The sequence below is a fragment of the Labrus mixtus genome, chromosome 19 (genome assembly GCF_963584025.1).
Source record: "Labrus mixtus chromosome 19, fLabMix1.1, whole genome shotgun sequence".
Classification (NCBI taxonomy): Eukaryota; Metazoa; Chordata; class Actinopteri; order Labriformes; family Labridae; genus Labrus; species Labrus mixtus.
The window spans coordinates 22,456,974-22,470,313 of record NC_083630.1 but is presented as its reverse complement, the minus strand read 5'-3'; the positions used below and the strand labels follow the sequence as shown (position 1 = coordinate 22,470,313).

The window sequence follows — 13,340 nt, the reverse complement described above, 5'->3', positions numbered from 1 at the left end:
GCCACCCGGCAGCAAGCGGCCCACTCATCCTTCCACCCCAGCTGCCGGGGAGGAGAGAGAGGGATGCAACGCACGAGTCTGCATTCAGCGCTGAAACCTCTGAAATCGCTTGTTTGCTTGCACCCTTTCCTTTTCCCTTGAAACTCTTAACTATAGGACCAGAGGTGACAAAAACACAAATATCATTTACTCAAGTAGGAGTACAGATACATGTGTACAAACAGGCTCTTGTGAAAGAGGTAGTAATGAATAAATGTCTTTACTTTGGGGGTGAAAGCAGCCCTCTCAAGGATGTTTCTGCGCCAAACTAACCAAATCAAATATCATATTTGGGAGAAATCTTTCAAGCCTTTCTAGGATTCAAACTTTAAAGAACATATGACAACAATAAACTGACAATAACACCAACTTTGTCCCATGTTCCAATCAGTGAGCTGGGGGAGTCTGCTTGTTCATTCTCATCCATGTCACTACAAGTTCTCCTTGTCCATCACGGTGCACTTTTCACTAGATAGGCCATATATTCTCTGTGGTTGTTTCTTCTCTCTTCTCTGTTTCACCTTGATGGTTTTTTTTTTACACTCTTATTTTTGGCACATTTTTTGGCACAGCTTGCAAAAAAGATGGAAACACAAATCATCGCTTTTCTGTACTTTGTATGTAACATCTAATTAGATTAAAAGCAGTCGTTCTGTTTGGTGGGTTTTTTTTGTACACTGTCCCTGATTCAAATAAACTCTTAAAGGCTTTATATGTGATTTTTTGATCCAGCAGATGTCGCCCTTGAGCACCAGCATGAAACCAAAACAACTCGCGGTGCATTGTTGTGTTGGCATGCTAATGCTAGCGATCTTTATTCTGCTCGTATCTTCACACTGAATGTAAATTTACCTGAAATGAGCGTGATCTAGAAACACAGTTAAGCAGTGAGTACAGTATGTTATTCTTCTTTTCTCTAGTCCCTCAATTAAACAACTTTTATACACGAGGGGAGGAGTCAGCCGGCCGTCCCGGCGATGTAAACAAAGTAAAGATAGGACTCTGAAAACTCTGAAAACATCACAGACAGTGGGACTCGGGTGTTACACCCATTGTAGACAGTCATGACTCACAGAGTCATTTTCAGAGGATATACTTGATTTCTACATTTAAGTGTGAAAAATCTTTAAACTAAAAGAAAAACTAAACTGTAAAGCTTGTCAGCATAATACATGTTCTGATAAAGTTCTGATAAATCTCTACTTTTTAAAAAAACTAACCCAGAATGTGTTTTCCTGTTACTCCACAACATCTCCGCTGTGGACGACACATCCCACATCTCTCTGAACCAGATGTCGGGCAAGTCTGACTTGTTGCAGCTCTGTGGCTTTGTTGGGAAGGAACTCACAGAGAGTGTTTAATCTGAAGCGCCATGCCTAAGTCAACAAACTTGCAGGGCACTGGAGGTGTTACGACCTCCCTACACCACCAAGTGAGGAGCTGCTCCCGATGCAGGAGCTCTTGAGGGAATATGTGTATTTAGATAGAGAACGTTTTTAACTTGTATTTATTGAACCAAGGGGAGTTCTAGGGGCATGCTGGCACTCTTTTCTTGCTATGATTGGATCTGTGTGTATGTGTGTGTGTGTGTGTTTGTGCGCCAAGACGGAACGGTCGAGGAAAGCCGGGTGCAGGACCTAATATAAATCAGCACATAGGTTGAAGCGTGTAGGTGAGGTGGGTGTCAGAGCGCTGATGTAAACAGGGTGCGCGGGGTGAACGAGCCACACACTGGATGGTGGTTTGTTGATGTGTATGTAACACGCTGCTCCGGGCCTGGCCTGTCTGACTCCCATCTGGAACAGGGTTGACAGAAAAAGTTGACAGATGCTTCACCGACGTCCATTATTTATGAGACTGAGGAGATCCGCGCCGCCTTTCTCAGGCGTCTTGCCACTGTAGGTCGAGTTCTGACATTGCATTCTGTCTGTGTGTGTGTGTGTCCACGCATACACATACATCCTCCTACTTCCCCAGTGAAGGCTGATCCATGTACAGGTGCACTTTTTTGCTCAAATGCACAAGTGTGTGTTAACACCAACCCCCCCCCCAAAGTAAGCACTCCACCTGCCTTCTGTGTGTCCAACCCTTGACCCCTGGAGTGTCACTAAATCCCCGCTAGAAAAGTCAGCCCCCCCCTTCAGCTTGCGCACTGGAGGACCTTACGCCGGCTCTCTTAAAACCCACTTAGAGGCTTACAGCTGGGAGAGCCCCGACCACCGGATTGAATTAAGGCTATGATTAATTGAATTCTAGTGGTGAGTAACTTGAGTGACTGATGTCTCGCAGGACCAAAAAAAGGTCTAGACACAATGCTTCAGAATAAAGCTCCACTCATTCATCCGGTGACATCACAGGCAGTTTCCAGAGCGCCCTCAGGCATGGATGGTTGCCTCTAATATTATTGCTCTGAGTGCCGCTTGAAGCCCAATACCACCACCGCGGCAGCACTGCGTCTACCGCCGAGCCGTGCCAAAGTTAATAAGGAGCGCGATATAATTAATACAAATGGAATGTTTAATGCGTTTTTTTTTTTCCATTTCAAAGAAATCCCTCCGGCGTCTTTGCCAACAACAACTCTCTTGCGTTTGTCCTCGGGCAAACAATAACCCAAGTTTGGCTTATGTACCTTCATTAGATCAAACTCAGTTATATGAGGGTGGTTGAAGCGCTCTCTGACACAGGGGGTTGGACTGGAGGCTGAGGGCCTCTTGCCTTGCCCACTCAGGCAACTTGAACGTCCTCTGGAAAGGTCCTGCACCGTTTGTGTTGTGATGGACAGCAGCGTCAAACAGTAATTGGAGGCCTGAGAGACCCGTACACATCTATTTGTCAGTTATTCATGTCAAAGCACGGCGTGCAGCTGTTGGAGGTGCTCAAAGAATGACCTTTTCCTCAAAGGGGACAGGTTTCCCGTTTTCCCCCCGCTGCCTAAGAGACGCCCCTGGGTTGTATTCATCTTGTTACAGTAGTGTGCTGTTATTACTGGGTCCCATGTTGCTCGAGAAATCTGGTATTGTGTCCTTTCCCTGAGGAGTATAGGGGGGTCCCAGAACGGGTTTGCACGCTTTGATTCCGCAGGTAGTTTGTGCGGGGAGGTCGCTGTGTTCTATTCCTCTCGCTCCACAATGAACCATTCCTAATGTTTTTGAGAGGAAGCAGAACAACGGCCAGAAACCTGTCTCTTTTTTTTTTCTCACTCTGGGGATTGACAGTAAATAGGAACCTTTTTGCTGTTGTGTGTTTCGGCCTGCGCATTGTGCCCTCTGCGGAAACAAAAATGAAAAGAGAAAACTCACAAAGGCATTCTGCGAGACACAATGGCGCATGTGGAGGAAAACGGGGCGCACAATGGAGTCCAGATATCATTCACAACAGAGACAGGAGACCATTATCCTCAGGAGGAGGGGCCCATCTGAAGGTGACAGGTTTTGGGAGACGGCACGGTTCTGCCACCAAGACAACAACCCGCCCCCCCCCCCCCCCCCTCCCCCGGAAGCCTAACCTATAAGGACACAGGTTTGCCCGCCGGGTTGAGGTGTTACACGTCATCTGCAATAACCTGGATCATTACTCCTGGAGGCTGTTAGAGGAGGTGGGGGGAGGGGGGGGGGGGAAATCACATCACTCTGCTTTCAGCGCTGCCAAGAGAAAAAATTGACACACTCAGAGTCGCACAACCTCAATATGCACATGAACGCACAAGAGGGCCCCGGAAAACATCCTCACAAACAAACAAACACACATACACACACACACACACACACACACACACACACACATGCAATCTATCACATACTGTCAGTGGCGTCTGGGGGGTTAACATAGCAAGTGGCATCCCAGCCAGCGTCTGCCTGAAGCCTGACAGCTCTCATGGCGGCGGCGGCGGCGGCGGCGGCTGCCTTAGCGAGGAGTAAAGTAAGCATCATTATCGCCCTTCCTCCGCCGCCCATACCTCGCTCTTCCTCAGATCAACCTCGTTGGAAGTCGCCCTTCTTTTATCCGCCGCCCCCGACCGCCTTCTCCGTCTTTATTGTACTCCAGTCAGGCGCTAATGCTCCTTGTCCTGTGGCTGTGGACTTCGCTGATCTCCTATTACCCTCTCGTCATCCTACAGTCAATATGATCCGCCCCCCGCCCCCCCCCCCCCCCCCCCCCCCCCCACCCCCACAACCTCCTGTCATGACCAGTCATCACCATCTTCTTCTCTTTGCTTTCACATAAGTCTCAAAAAGTCAGACAGACGTCAATGACCCCCCCCCCCCCTTCTTCTTCACTCCTTCATGCACTTTGCTCGTCTTCCATACACTTATTAACTGGCTGTCATGTTCAGCAGCCTTCCCCGAGACAGTGTTTAGCGTTTCTCAGTCCACTTACTGCAGCTGGAGTTAAGCCTCTGGGCTTTGCACGGACAGGAATCCAACTAGAGGGGGGGAAAGGCAGAGACCTGCGGACATGATCTGTCTGCTGCATTCACTCACACTACTCTCCGTCCTTCTGCACTGGTTACCAGGTTTCCAGAAGGTCCCCCCCCCCCCCCTTCGTGTAATACAATTTTCTGTAGCAGAGGAGCAGATGACCAGATTGGAAAAAAAATCTGAATCATTAAATTACTGATTTATTCAGACTTGGAGTTGAACACACATCTTTACAGTCACAATTAGTCAGTATTTTGCACAATTCTTCACGTTCTTCTACACACACCTGAAGGTCTCGATGCTCCCTCTCCAACAACTCTGAAACAATATGCTCTTAAGATTTAGTTTTGACACCAAGAGCTTTTTTGAATTAATTAACCGTTAACTTTTTTTTTGCAAAAGACACAAGATAACAAGTGCTCGGAGTTGTAGTTTGGCTTATCGTCATTTCTTGGAGTATCTTCAAATTATTACCCCAGAATTTAAACAACCTAATAGAAACATCAACTTGAACACTTGACAAAAGTATTGAAATTAAGATAAAATCTGAAAATTCAAATATCAGGCTTGTGTTTGCTTTTTGAAAATAAACACCAAAATTGGTAATCTGGGAAAAAATCAAAAGTCAAACACAACGTCTTAACACTGCAGAAGTGTTTTTTCATGGAGCAGATTTCTAAGGTACTTAAATCTCTAATAGAGATACTATTGTTTTTGCTCGTTTTTGGTGTCATTTCTTTGAGGATCTCCAAATGATTCATATCCCCAAATCTTTACCACCTGAAGGTCATATAGGTGTGGCATGTTATGCAGAAGATTATATGGTTTTTAAGATCTTTAGAAGAGGATTACGCAAGCGCAGTCTCTCAATATCATATCATTACCCCCCCCCCCCCCCCCCCCCCCCCCACAGGCTTTCATTAATCTAACTCTGCATGCAAAGTAATGACATCACTAAAGGGACGGACAAAGTGACGACAGAAAAGACGAGGTCTTTAGCTCTCCCAACAGAATAAGGTCTTTGGCTATTATAGTTTTAATTATAGATGTATTTAAACAGGATCATGTAGAAACAGACACCCCCCCCTCCCACGGACGCCCACAGGAGGTCCTTCTCCAAAGGGTCAAACTCATTCTACATTTCAACTCGATGGGGTTACATCTACCTTTGCTAAGGAAGCTTCTTAGTCGATCCTGTTAGTTCATCTGTAAATCAGCAGGGTGTCACGGAAGAAAATTTCCATGAAATTTGATGGCGAGAGATCGGCCTCCAGCCAAACGGGACTTGATTAGATTCTGATAGTGATCTGGATCTGTGATTCCCACTATTAGATGATTATTGTTTTTTTCCCCCTCTCCACATATTGGATATAGAGGTTTAATTCCAAATCCAATCCAAACCTTAACGCTACACTCGCAAGGGGTCAAGAAATCGATTTCACCTCAAAATTTAAGAAAGAATGAATGTTCAGCGTCCTTGAAGGCTTCTTCCTACTATTTTCTTTTCTTTTTTTTTTCGCTCATATTTTAGACGACACCCAAACTAAATTCTACTCCCAGGCATCCAGTTTGTAGCTACAATGCTTGGATTTGTCACCTGCCCCCTTTCCTCCCCCCCACCCCCTCCCCCCCCCCAGCCTCCTCTATCCAGGGCAAACAGTGTAAAGGAACGAGACGTGGCTGGTGGATACACTTTCATGGCCCCTGCTTTACCAGTGTCATTTCGGCATCTCTTAAAATTGTGCCATGGTCTACAGGGCTTTGTTGTAAATCACTATCTCTCACTGTCAGACTGCAGTCTGCCGTACTGTGTGCACGCCTGGCTCTCTGCCGCCTCCTGGGTGACTAATATATCTTGTTAAATTGTGCTGAGAAGCGTGCGGAGAACTGTACACCTTCCCTCTTTGTACTATGTTTGTTTGCTCGCATTTGTGCCTTCTTCAAAGTATGTGTTTGCTTACAGCTGTGTGTGTGTGTGTGTGTGTGTGTGCGTGTCTACATATTCCTGCCTGAATAGGTAGGTGGGGATGCTACTTTTTTTTTTTTGCCGCAAATATGTTCACTAAACTCCACAAGTCTGTCAGGCTTTGTTGGTAATTCAGTTAGATTGCTATTTCGTCCACCAGCAGCAGCAGCAGCACAGTCAGTATCGGGAGTTGTGAAGCTATCTCTCAGACACTTCATAATTAGAAAAAGCTGTGGAGCCAAGCCACAGTTTGAGGGGGAAGAGAGAGAGAGAGAGAGAGAGAGAGAAAAGCTGTTGGCAGACTACATTATTCAACATTGGCAGCAATTTACTCCGTCTCCCACCCCAAAGACATGAATCTAAGTGATTTCATAGTCACATCCGTCCCAGTGTGTCATACTGTATGAAGCTGGACTCTTCTTCTCTTATCGACGTGCACTCTGCACTCTCAGCTTCATCCAGCACACAGAAAACACAACTTCATCTCCATCCCAACACTTTTTGAAAGTAAGTCGATTTTCTGTGTAATTGTTGCACCAAACAGTGGGGGGAGGAGATAATTACATGTTATTAAGAGAGGTGTAAATTATCTGATCCGTGGGATTTAACTTCACAGGAAGCTAAGTAAACACACCTTTTTTTTTCTGGATTTATCGCCAGAATCCAAGTCTAAAAAGTCTCTGTTTGAGAGAAAGTGAGGACAAAAATGACAATTAAGGATTTCATTTTCAGTGTTTTTGTTTCCTTTTTAGATATTTCTCCAAACACTGTCATTTTATGAACGGCCAAAGCGACATGTACAGGTGAGTAAAGCTATAGTTTCTGGTTATTTGTTTCTGTTTTTAAAGTATCTATAGTATATCATCACTGTCATTACCTTCCTTGACGTCTTCTTTTGATCTTTTCTCATCATTCACTTACTAATTAGCATTAATTGCATCTATTTTTTCGTTAAACAAGGGTTTGGTGGAGTTTACATTCCCCCGTTTGACTGTTCAATGGGAACTTGTTTGGGAAAAAAAGCATTGCCATACCTCTTAAATGTGTCACATCTACATATTCCTTCATCATAAGTCTTAGCCTGGTGCAATCTGGGACGAGGGGTTGACCTATGGTGAGAAGGTGACACAGCATCTACAATCAGACGTCACATGTTTCTCCTTCCACTGTGTGTGTGTTTGTGGGTGAGAAATCATGTTTCCTTAATTTTTGTCTTCTTTGCAATTACTGTTGTGACTGCTCCATAAATAGGCATCTCTGAAGGGAATCTGTCTCATTAGTGAGGGGGGGGTAGGGGGGGGCGGTAGTTATTAACTTTCCATTGTGCCTGCAGGAAATTTGCACTAATGGTCACGAGAAAGCTCCGAGACATAAAAGAGAAGAGTCACGGTATATGTGCCATTCTTCATAAAGTGGCTAATCAAGTCTGGCCTGTGCAGCAGCAGGGGTGGAGAAGGAAAGAAGAAGAAGAAATTAAAGAAAGAGAGAAGGCCAGTAATTGGCTGGAGAAGAAACAAGCAGCATCTCCAGATAAGTATTTAACACAGGGACGATCTTTTGCAGGAATCCCGGTGTAGCACTCGCGACAGATACAACGTCATGATTTATTATCACATCATGCAGACCTTGACTAATGCACTCAAACAATCAAGGTGCATCTAGTGAACTACAAAGCCCAGGGGTGCTCTCTCTGAGTCTGCCACTGACAAGCATTCCCAGCACACACACACACACACACACACACACACACACACACACACACACATTAGAGCCACTTGCTGTGTGCATGTAAGCTCAACAAATGTCCACAAGTATCGGGAGGAGGGAAGCAGGCCGCGGACATTCCCACAGGGGGTTTGGAGTGTGCTCCAGCAGCAGCAGCAGTAGCAGCAGCAGTAGCAGCAGCAGCAGCAGCAGCCACTGTGGATGTGATTTTATTAGCTCCAGATGCCGGCGACGAGGGGGAATAGAAAAAAAACGTTCGATATTATGAGCAGGACACATCAAAAAAAAAAAAATGATGCTGCCCATCTGGAGCACAAATAATGTAATCAACTCGGGTCACCGGTCATCAGCGACGTCTGGCTGCCGGGTGAAAAAAACCCACCATCCTGTGACGTCACGCAGACCCACAGGGGGGTGGGACGGGGGACGGGGGACGGGGAATTTGAGGCTGGACTGTCACCCAAAGCTCCTGCACATGACCCCCGCACATGGAGAGAATATTTGAGGAGAAAAGAAAAAGATGCAATGTGAGGGGGGCTGTCTGTGGCGATGAGAGCTCTGATTCCAAACATGCACATGGCTCTGATGTGTCTATTCCCCTGGCTGTCAAATCAGCTCTGCGTTACAACTTTGAACATCTTTATACAAACCATAAACACAGATACATCCACATTTACTGTATGTTCACCCCCCCCACACACACACACTAACACACACACACATACATGCAGAGCCACAGGATCTCCTTTAAATATTCAGCACCTGCCGTGTTTCCTGTTTCGACTTTGATCAGCCACAGATTCTGCTCTGTCCCTTTCATCTCTGAACTTCAAAACCCAGCGAGTGAGAAACCCTGGACCACAAAACCTGTCCTGCTTCACACACACAATCTCCAACCAACCTGCTCCTCTCTGAACCTTTTTTTTTTTTTAAACTGATGACAAAAAAACAACTTGTTACACACAAGGCAAGCTTTCTCTTCCAGCGTCTGAATCATCTCTTCTTGATGAGCACTTTGTTTGTAATCTAAAAAAGTATGTGTGCAGAGGAGTCATTATTGCAGAAGGAAAAGTCCCCCCACACCCCCCCGGGTAGTTTGATAACTCCCCCCCAAACAACTTTCTTGGCCTGCTTCAGGCACATTACCTCAGGCTTACATTGAGCCAGCGTAGAAACAAACATGGAGCAATCTGCAGGCAACAGGAAGGACAGTAAAAACTTTTCCCCAGCACTCAAATTCAACACTACACCTCTCCCCCCCTCCCTCTTTCTTTTTCTGTCAATACCTGCAACTTTGAGCAAAGAAGCTGAGTTAATTCTTTTATAACCCTTTTGCCTGCATTATTCAGCACGTGCATTAAATATTCACAGCCACATCACTGATCATCATCTTGTAGGACACGTTGTGTTAGAGAACTCCAGAAGTGTTTTCCCAACAAAAATAAGGGGACTTAAAGCATGACTCTGTACAAAAAAAAAAAAAAATGGGCAGCAGGGCATCACAGAGTGACTGCAGGCAGCCACAGATAGACAGTCATCCGCCTTTTATCAGAGCACGCTGTCCCACCTGCATCGATTCGCATCCCGTGGATTTGCCACTGGCTGCAGCGAGATCATCGGTGGAGAGAGAGAGAGAGAGAGAGAGAGAGAGAGGAGAGGAGAGGAGAGGAGGAAAGAAGAAGAAAAGCAGCTTCGCCACATGGATTCAGGGGGAAGCTTTAGAGAGGGCTGGAAGTTACATTCATGACAAAAAGTAGCTATACAGAAAATGTGCATTTAGAGGCCATGAATGTGCATGAATGCATCACTTGGAGCGCGTCAGGGCGAACGCACTGCGCCGCGCAGGACCTCTTGTACCAAACAAGGGGGGCACGTTTAGTTTCTGCACCGACAATAAGATGATAATTACGCACGGACACATTTAGGAAAAATATCCAAGTTTGACTGAGGATTTGACCCTTAGCTGTGAGTTGAATGTGAATAACTTCCGATACCAACTCATCATTCCCCATGCAAAAAACCCCGAAGCAAATCCGATAATTACTCGATTCCATTCGATTCTACGCAAGAGATGAAGCTCTTATATAAGCCACGCAACTATTTAGCATCAGTGTGTGTGAGCCACCCAGAATAACCTCGGCTCGGACATTTCTGAAACGGCTCTGCAGAAGAAGAAGAAGTGACTGCTCTCTCTCTCTGCTTGAGCCGCGAGATGAGGCACAAATAAGAACACATTTCCACAGTAAGTTGTAAGAAAAGACTCCGCTCACCTGATAATGAAGTTTTATTCTAAGGAAGGGCAGGTTTTTTTCCCCCCCGCCGCTTCTCGAGGTTGTGAAGGCGGCAGCGTTTGGGTGCAGAGTGTATCCAGATCGCTGCAGCTTTTTTTTTGTTGCCCGTTGTTCCACCTCAACTGCGCGTCTCAGTCGCGCTGCATCACTTCTCGCTGTGTGTGTGTGGATGTCAGGGAGGCTGAGAGAGGCTGTGAGGGGGGACTCAACCCTCCCATTGGCTGCCATTCACAAGTCCCCGGCAGAACACGGGGCAAAAAAAAACAAAAAAAAAAAAAAAGGAGGAGAATAAAAAAAGGAGTGGAGAAAAAAAAAAACGAGCGAGCGATAAAAACAAAAGGCAGATGGAATAAATGGAGATTAGAGCTCCGGTTGAGGGTGGTGCGTTTTCATCTGACAAGCGATGTTCAAGTTTAATAAAAAAAAAAAAAAAGAGCCAAGCGGTTCCTGTGCAGCGCTTTCTTTATATTTGCATAATCCCTGATTAATAGTTGCAGAGTCAGAGGTTGAGTGTGGGTTTGAGTCAATCAATGAAGGGCTATTTTGGTAAAAAGCCTCCAGTTAGACTCCCTGCTTCTTAGAAAACCTCAGATCATGTATGATTAAAAATTCTTGTTATTAAATCTGTGCTGCTTTGTATGCACGACAGAACAAAGTACATCATGCTGTTTAATGTCTAATGATCATAATTGTAATGTTCTTGTGTTGTTGTGATCTTACATTTTCATGTATTGTCTTTTGAGCTTCAAACTTCTGCAGAAAATGAAACTATTTACTGTACTTTTAATAAGAAGCTGCTTCCTTAATGTCAAAACTGCGGGGACATTGATCTGCTCTATATTGGTACATTTGAAATTAGAAATAATAAATGTCATTGAAGTGATGACATTTCCATGACTTGAGCTGTAATGACATTTGACTTTTTTACCTTTAAACCAAAATGAAACATAACTTTGTAGAACAGTCTGTAGCCAAGCAGCAGCAATATGTTACAAATGTTTGGGAAATTTAAAAAAAAAGTTAGCATTAATCAGCTTAATATGTAGCCTACCACTTAATCTTTTTTTTATGTTGAAAACAAAGGATTTAAGAGAGTGGATTTAGAAGTTTGCATCCAAATAGACGGCTAAATCCGGCGTTTAGGATGCTGACTTGGTTCGAAATGTGATGGTCAAGATGGAGAAAAAAATGAGGAAAGTGCAGGAAAGGAGGCTGCGACCAAGCTGCACTAACACTTTAAGTGAGCGTTGTTTGCATGAAGCCTCTGTGCGCACACACAGGTGTTTTTAATTATTCTGGCTGATTAAACCAGGTCAGGTTGTAAATAGGTGCAGCTACGGTGAGAATTTTACGATGTAATAAATTCTAAGCACCAATAATTATGATAACAGGTCAACAAGTCCTCCTTCCCAGACGGTTTTTTTTTTTTTTTTACCAAATTAACAGGGCAGTGGATCTGTCAGTCAAACACACTTCACACCCACAGGTCTAATGATCCTCAATCACTACCACCTGTGAGGGTATACAGAGGCTTTAAAGGCTTTATGTTTTCACTCTTAAATGTAGAAATCAAGTATCTCCTCTGAAAATAACTCTGTGAGTCATGACTGTCTACAATGGGTGTAACACCCGAGTCCCACTGTCTGTGATGTTTTCAGAGTTTTCAGAGTCCTATCTTCACTTTGTTTACATCGCCCGGACGGCCGGCTGACTCCTCCCCTCGTGTATAAAAGTTGTTTAATTGAGGGACTAGAGAAAAGAAGAATAACATACTGTACTCACTGCTTAACTGTGTTTCTAGATCACGCTCATTTCAGGTAAATTTACATGCAGTGTGAAGATACGAGCATAATAAAGATCGCTAGCATTAGCATGCTAACACAACAATGCAGCGCGAGTTGTTTTGGTTTCATGCTGGTGCTCAAGGGCGACATCTGCTGGATCAAAAAATCACATATAAAGCCTTTAAAGTAAGCTACTTCTGCTTTGTGAAACTTGGGCTAAAATTAGCTTCACCTGGAAAGCAGCTGCTAGCTATCTGTTGTTGTTTTTTGTTTGTTTTCATTGTAACATAATGAAAACATAATTCTCTAAATCACTTAATGCAGAAGTGGATTTTGCTCACATCTGAGGGATTATGTAAATCCCCAGATGCTTCTTTTTTTGGTGACTTTGAGATTTTGATTGGTATTGCTTTCTGTATAGCAGTGCTTCCGAAAGTGTGGGCCGCGCCCCCCTGGTGGGCCGTGTTGGTACTGCAGGTGGGCCCAGCGAAAAGCCCTCAACAAAGTATAAAAATAAAATAAATATCACAATAATGATGATTCACCATGAGTCAATCCTTTGAGTGATTAGTAAGACGTGTCAGGACTATTCATGGACATAATGTTCAGTAAACTTTCCTGTCTATCTTGCCATAATATCATTTTGTCATGTCCAATAATTTACCCCAAACTGAAAGTGATAGCTGTAGTCAAAACTTATATTTTATAACGGGCCCCGGAATCATTTTGTATTTCAAAGTGGGGCGCTGCAGTTTTAAGTTTGGGAAAGGCTGCTGTACAGTTTACTTCTTGTATGTATCTGATACAGTATTTCATAACGTACAGATTTCTTTTCCTGCTTTTTATGCTTGGGTTTTGTCTCCTCTTTCTGTAGAAATATTTCATCGTTGTTGGACAACTAGAATAGGACGATAGTGCTAGTAAGATAATATTACTGCATTTAGTAAAGTTTCCAACTAAAGTACCCAGAACTTGACCAATCAGAGACGCCGCTTTGACACGCTATGATCGTGGGTAGTCTCGTTCTTTTCTATAAGATCGCGAATAGACCATATTTTTCTTAAACGAGGTTGCTATAATAAGATATTGTATCTTCTACAGGAGAATATTCCATCGT

At 44.3% G+C, this 13,340-nt stretch overlaps 1 protein-coding gene across 1 annotated transcript in view; it reads right to left on the bottom strand.

The window, feature by feature from the left end:
• The window catches only part of LOC132994501 (cadherin-6-like), a 71,023-nt gene extending 60,379 nt beyond the window's left edge, over positions 1 to 10,644 (bottom strand). The window contains exon 1 of the mRNA XM_061064877.1: positions 10,419 to 10,644. The gene's annotated coding sequence lies outside the window, so the exon portion shown is untranslated. The remainder of the gene's footprint in view (positions 1 to 10,418) is intronic.
• Between the last annotated feature and the right edge of the window lie 2,696 nt (positions 10,645 to 13,340).